Raw genomic sequence first — 6,214 nt, forward strand, 5'->3', positions numbered from 1 at the left:
GGTCTCTAAAAGCCCTGTTCATATAGGTCTGTGATCCTGTGTCAAATCAACTCTGGTACAAAGGAAGATCTTATTTCTTCATCTGCAAAGATAAAGGAGAAACTTGAGTTTTTGTCTTGCTTTTCACAAAGTAAGAAATTTACTAAGGTCAATCAAAGACACCTTCATGCCTGGCTATTTCCTAGGGGGACATTTTTCTGGTTTCTGCACACTTTCCAAAACCAGAGAACAACCTTAGAAGAAAATGAAAAGCAAGACAAAAACTCAAGTTTCTTTTCCATGTCTCTATTTTTCTCTCCTCTGTTTTCAGAAGACACCAACAAAACACTTTAGAAATTTCTAGAATACGGTCCTAAAAATGGGTCCATCTGCCCCCTGGTGGCAGACATAAATGTATTCCGCAATCACTCGCTTAACAATCCTTCCTTTTCTGAACTCTCTCAGGAAGAGGAGTTTTTTGTGTTAATATTTTTGTGGAGACGGGGTCTCACTATGTTGCCCAGGCTAGTCTCGAGCTCCTGGCCTCAAGCGATCCTCCCACCTGAGCCTCAGCCTCAGCCTCTCAAGTAACTGGGACTACAGGTGTGAGCCTCCACACCTGGTTCTAGGAAAAGGAATTTTTAGCCCTTCCCCTCGGCACTCATTTACTCTCAGGATATGAGCATCAGTTCCCCGAAGACAGCCTTGAGCTTCTCAGCCTCACTCAGGAAGCCTGGCTCATCTGACACCTGTGACGAGGGCCACATGGGCCTCACGAGGATTAGGACAGTGAGAGGCTCAGTCGCCTTGAGAAAAGAAGGAAGGGATTGGTATCCTGCTGGAAAAGCTTCCTAAGGATGCCTCTCACACTGGCTGGACATATAACGTGGCCTCAGGGCAAGGAGTTGGGAAGAATGAGAACAGGACAGGCTGTTACGACAGTGTGATGACTCATCGTGCCCTTTGCCACCCCCAGAACATGCCATTATCTTTACTCCTGCACTCCTGCACTTTCCTTCCGCCATCTAGGTCTCCCTTCCACGCCTGCCTCAGCCGCAGGAGGCTGACCTGTGTGGGTTACACCCGGCCTCCCTTGCCCCCTGGTGTCCTGTGGGTACAGCCAGTGACAGCCCCCTGCAGAGATCTGAGGGCAGGAGGAGGATGGATCAGGGCAGTTACTGTCTGGGCCTCTCCCTCCAGGTCATTTCTTCTTGTCCCTGCATAGAGGACAGCCCTACGTACCCAACCATCCTCTCCATGTACCCACAGTGGCTTCCTCCCTTGCCCCTTCAGGCCCAGGAAGATCATGTTCCAGATTGTCATCATCCCCGGTTTGGTTCCCTTGAACTCTGCCCACCCCTTTGCAAGTAGGCATTCTGTTGATCTCCCCTTGAATTATCCAGATGACATGAGCCATGTCCTTCCCACGGGGACCCTGAGCATGTGCCTCTCCCAACCTGAATGCTCCTCTCTGGCCATCTCTGCCTCGTGAACTACCACCGATACTTTGAGGAGGTGCACACACGTCACCTCCTCTGTGAGGAAGTGTGGTAAGTAAGACACAGTCTTGGCTGGAGTCCCACAGCCTGGGGACATGTCCGGGCTCTGCTCTGTGACCAGAAACAAGTTCCCTTCTCTGAAGACAGAGGTGAGGGCGCTCACCTGAAGGCTTCCCCGAGGATGTCGTGTTCCGTGAACGCTCATTTCCATCCTCATAACATTGGCAATGATTCATCTGTTTTCTTTGCTCCCGTGACATTTTGTGAACAGCTTGATTGAGGTGTCATTCCTATACCGTACAATTCACCCATTTAAAGTGCATGACTCAGTGGCTTTTAGAATATTCACAGAGTTGTGCATCCATCACCACATCCATTTAAGAACATTTTCATTACTCCAAAAAGAAACCCTGTTCCCCTTAGCTGTCGCCCCCACATTCCCCCTTCTGCACCCCATCTCCCAGCCCTAAGCAACCACCCACCTACTTTCTGTGTTTACAGATTTGCCTATGTGGACATTTCATATAAATGGCATCATGCAGGAGACAGTCTTCGTGAACAGCTTCTGTCACTTAGCATAATATTCTTAAGGTGCATGCATCTCGTACCGCGTGTTAGTACTGCGCTCCTCCGTGTCGCCAAGTATTTTCCATCATGTGGATAGGCCACATTTTGTTCCACTCACCAGTTGATGGACATATGGGTTGTTTCCGCTTTTTGGCTGTCACGAATAATGCCGCTCTGAACCTCCATGTGCCCCACGGCATTCTGTGAAGACCTTGGGTCCTGTCATTTGTTGACGTGTCTGCTCTTTGTCCCATTCCCCACAGACTCCGCAGACAGTAAGCTTCCGGCCGGCGGTGCGCACTCTGATGTCACTTCCGGTGTGCACCGGAACTAGTATGGCGCCTGCCACGAGGCGACATTCTCTCGCGTCTGCGGAACAATGAACCAATCATTCCGCCATTTTTGAAAGCGTCAAAAATGCCTACAGCCGTATCAGTACCTGGCCGTGGGAAGAGGCAGGGGGGGAAATTTCTCCCGCCTGACCCTTCCTTCCGCCTTCTGTGAGTCAGAACTTCAACAATCTCACAATCATCTTTTAAAAGCCATTGGCCTCACGATTCCTCATGTCCTAAAATGCAGCTTTCCTTACAAAAGCCTTTGATTTTTGCCTAGGCGGTCTGAATGTCTGGGAAATTTTATTAAACATTTGCTATGCGCCAGTAACAGCAAGACTGTATACACAAAGCCACTATCAATTTCAGATATGGGAGAAGGTATCTGCCAGCATTTGTACCCCCTGGAGAGGATTGGGGACCATACTAATTGCTCTCCAACACTGGATCTTGATATATCACTGTACGTTCAAGAAGTTGTAGACAGAAAATAAAAATCAATGTGGAGTCTGATGGGCATATGGATCAAAACCAAAAATCAACAACAAAACAAACAGTACACTAAGACAAGAAAGTATTTGTATCTGGTTAAATATTACACACGGAAAACAGACTTTGTAGGAGGTTCCGTGTATGGTGATGATGCAGGTATGGAATTATTTAGAACGTAATGTTGCAATGATTGAAAGAGAATTCCTAAATCTGAATTAGATCAATGTCATAGTTTTTTTTTTTTTAAATGATGTCTTAGTTAGATAAACCTTTGAGCCCGTGGGTCAGATAAAGAATGCAAATGCAAATGAAAAGGGGGGGGGTATGGTGGTGTTTGGGAGGAGTTTCTGCAGCTGACAGATAATAAATTCCTTTCTGGATGGGTAAAAGGGATAGATTGAGCCTGTGCGCTTGAGAGTGCTTTAGCATGGTATCTTTTTCCATCTTTTTGCTTATGCCTCTGCAAGTATGAAACCATCCATGTTGACTCACCTCTCTTGCTCAGGAGCTGTGCTGTGTGAAGAAAGTATCGGACAATGGCATGATGAAATTGCTTGTCTGACAATTTCTGAATGTTGACTGGTGAGTCAGCTATGGAGGCAGCCATCAATTGCTCTTCCTGTTCCTTGCCACAGCTGAAAATGGTAGTGTTCACCTCAAGAGGCTCTGATAAGAAATCAAAAAATACAATAAAACTTAAAGGAGTGGCCGGGCGTGGTGGCTCATGCCTGTAATACTAGCACTCTGGGAGGCCGAGGTGGGAGGATTGCTCGAGGTCAGGAGTTCAAAACCAGCCTGAGCAAGAGTGAGACCCCGTCTCTACTATAAATAGAAAGAAATTAATTGGCTATCTGATATATATATATAGAAAAAATTAGCCGGGCACGGTGGCACATGCCTGTAGTCCCAGCTACTCAGGAGGCTGAGGCAGGAGGATTGCTTGAGCCCAGGAGTTTGAGGTTGCTGTGAGCTAGGCTGACGCCAAGGCACTCACTGTAGCCTGGGCAGCAAAGTGAGACTCTTGTCTCAAAAAAAAAAAAAAAAACTTAAAGGAGTAAGATGCTAAGTTTCAAAGAAGATTTTCCTATAAAATAAATTTTACAATAAAGGATCATTTAGCCAGAGTGTCCATGATCTTACAAAGTAATACAATATTTCCAGATGTATATATCTCAACCTCAAACAAACACAATGATTAAAAGAAGAAAGGCATCTTAGAACATTATGTAGATAGTAAAAAGAGATAGCATAGTAAAAAATAAATTAGTTTTAAGGCATCATATATAACCCAGAAGAGGGGTTTTAAAAAGATTTTTTTTTTTAAGAGGCAGAGTCTCACCATGTTGGCCAGGCTGAACTTGAGCTCCTGGGCTCAAGGGCTCCTCTCACCTAGGCCTTCCAAGTAGCTGGGACTATGGGCATGCACCACTGCACCTGGCCTCTAGATGAGTTTTATCAAACATAAATGCATCATGCAAACTAACTGAAGAGTGTGTTAAATATAGGTCATCATATGCACCCATAAAAAATCTGGGTTAACTTGAAAATGAAAAAAAAAGAGAGATACGTCTAAATATGTAATAATGGAAACACGACAAATCTATTTCAGTTAACAATTCGCATACAGAGAGAATTTGCCGTTGTTTCCTTTAAAAAATATATACATACATATATATTCATATAAATGATAAATTACTTTTTTAAATGAAAATTTTATTTTCCAGGAAATCTGTGTTGATCTGAAGAGACACGATTTGATGTAAGAGCAACATAGAAAGTGAAGAATGGAACAGCACCATGGCATTGATGAAAAGATCTGTCATCTGCTTTTCCTTGCTCTGCTGTTCTTTTTCAGGTTTCTCTTCCAGCTTCTACATCTGAGCCATCTCCTCCTGTTCAGTAATAAATGACATTTGTCCCATAAAATTTATGAGCTTTTCACAGTATAAAATAGCATCGGCGAAAGGCATTCTTCATCCATCCATTACAATGCTCCCCACCACGGATACAGCTCAGCGGAGCTCACCATCAATGGACCATTCATTTCAGGAAATCGCCCTTCAATTATTACAAGAAATGGTTTTTAAATGTAGACAATGGTTTTTAAGAAGAATATAACAAGTATATAACAATTCCATCATACAGTCTTACATTTAGACTCCCAGATAAATGATCTTCTACTAAACTTCATGAAATGAAAGAATAGTTCACAAAAGAGCTACCTCTTACATTCAGTAGGATATGAAGGGTGTATTTTCTATGAAATAAGAACAATCTGACATAAACTGTCGATCCATATAAAAAATTGTAATTAAAAAAATAGTTGTATAGGAAATGATAAAGTTCTATAAGAACTCTCCTTCCCTCCTACTTTAAGTATGAGTCTCAGCTTTGCTCAATATCTTCCAGTATTCCTCACTGTGGCACCTGCTTCTGAGCTCCTTGCACTGGCATAATTTTCCCTTCATCTACACATTTTTCTTTCCCCCCCTTCCATTGGCTAGGTCCCTGAACCTAGCCAATGTAAACTCATCATTCAAGTTTGCTCTTTTGAGTTATCACTTTTTCCAAAAAAAAGCTGCTCTTTCCTCCTTAACTAGATTAAATTATTCTAGCCATATGTCCACCATAGTCCTCTGAACTGCAATAAAGTTCATGATAGTCTTAATTAAGCATTGAATATCAGTAGTTATAGCACTTAGGAAGGTTTAAGCTATGACTTTCACTGCTGTGGGGGTAGGTCTTAGAAAAGTGTCTGACATTTGTAGATGTCCAATACATATGTGTTGAATTCAACTGAAAGGGAAAACATTATAAATGTTTGACCCAAGGAAAAAGAATAAAAAGGAATAAAAATAAGTTCCACCGCAAAGTTCTCCTCTACAACAATACGTGCCATAAGATAATGAAATAGTGGCTACAGAACTTCATGGAGAAAAAAGATTCATGGCTCCAACCTTTCAATTCGTACTAATCTTCATGTGTTAGAGACACTAGAAAGAATTAGACAGTCAAGGCCGGGCGCAGTGACTCACGCCTGTAATCCTAGCACTCTGGGAAGCCAAGGCGGGCAGATGGCTCCAAGTCAGGAGTTCGAAACCAGCCTGAGCAAGAGCAAGACCTTGTCTCTACTAAAAATAGAAAAAAAAATAATTGGCCAACTAAAAATATATAGAAAAATTAGCTGGGCATGATAGCACATGTCTGTAGTCCCAGCTACTCGGGAGGCTGAGGCAGAAGGATCACTTGAGCTCAGGAGTTTGAGGTTGCTGTGAGCTAGGCTGATGCCATGGCACTCACTCTAGCCTGGGCAACAAAGCAAGACTCTGTCTCAAAAAAAAAAAA

At 43.3% G+C, this 6,214-nt stretch overlaps 1 long non-coding RNA gene across 1 annotated transcript; it reads right to left on the reverse strand.

Moving 5' to 3' along the window:
- Positions 1-645: 645 nt before the first annotated feature.
- LOC105861210 (uncharacterized) lies at positions 646-6,012 on the reverse strand. Its single transcript, XR_001149493.3, has 4 exons — positions 4,566-6,012; positions 3,362-3,535; positions 2,164-2,414; positions 646-1,768 (listed from the first exon to the last, which is right to left on the reverse strand). It is a non-coding gene; the product is annotated as an uncharacterized LOC105861210 (long non-coding RNA).
- Positions 6,013-6,214: the final 202 nt, after the last annotated feature.

The sequence above is a fragment of the Microcebus murinus genome, chromosome 20 (assembly GCF_040939455.1).
Source record: "Microcebus murinus isolate Inina chromosome 20, M.murinus_Inina_mat1.0, whole genome shotgun sequence".
NCBI lineage: Eukaryota > Metazoa > Chordata > Mammalia > Primates > Cheirogaleidae > Microcebus > Microcebus murinus.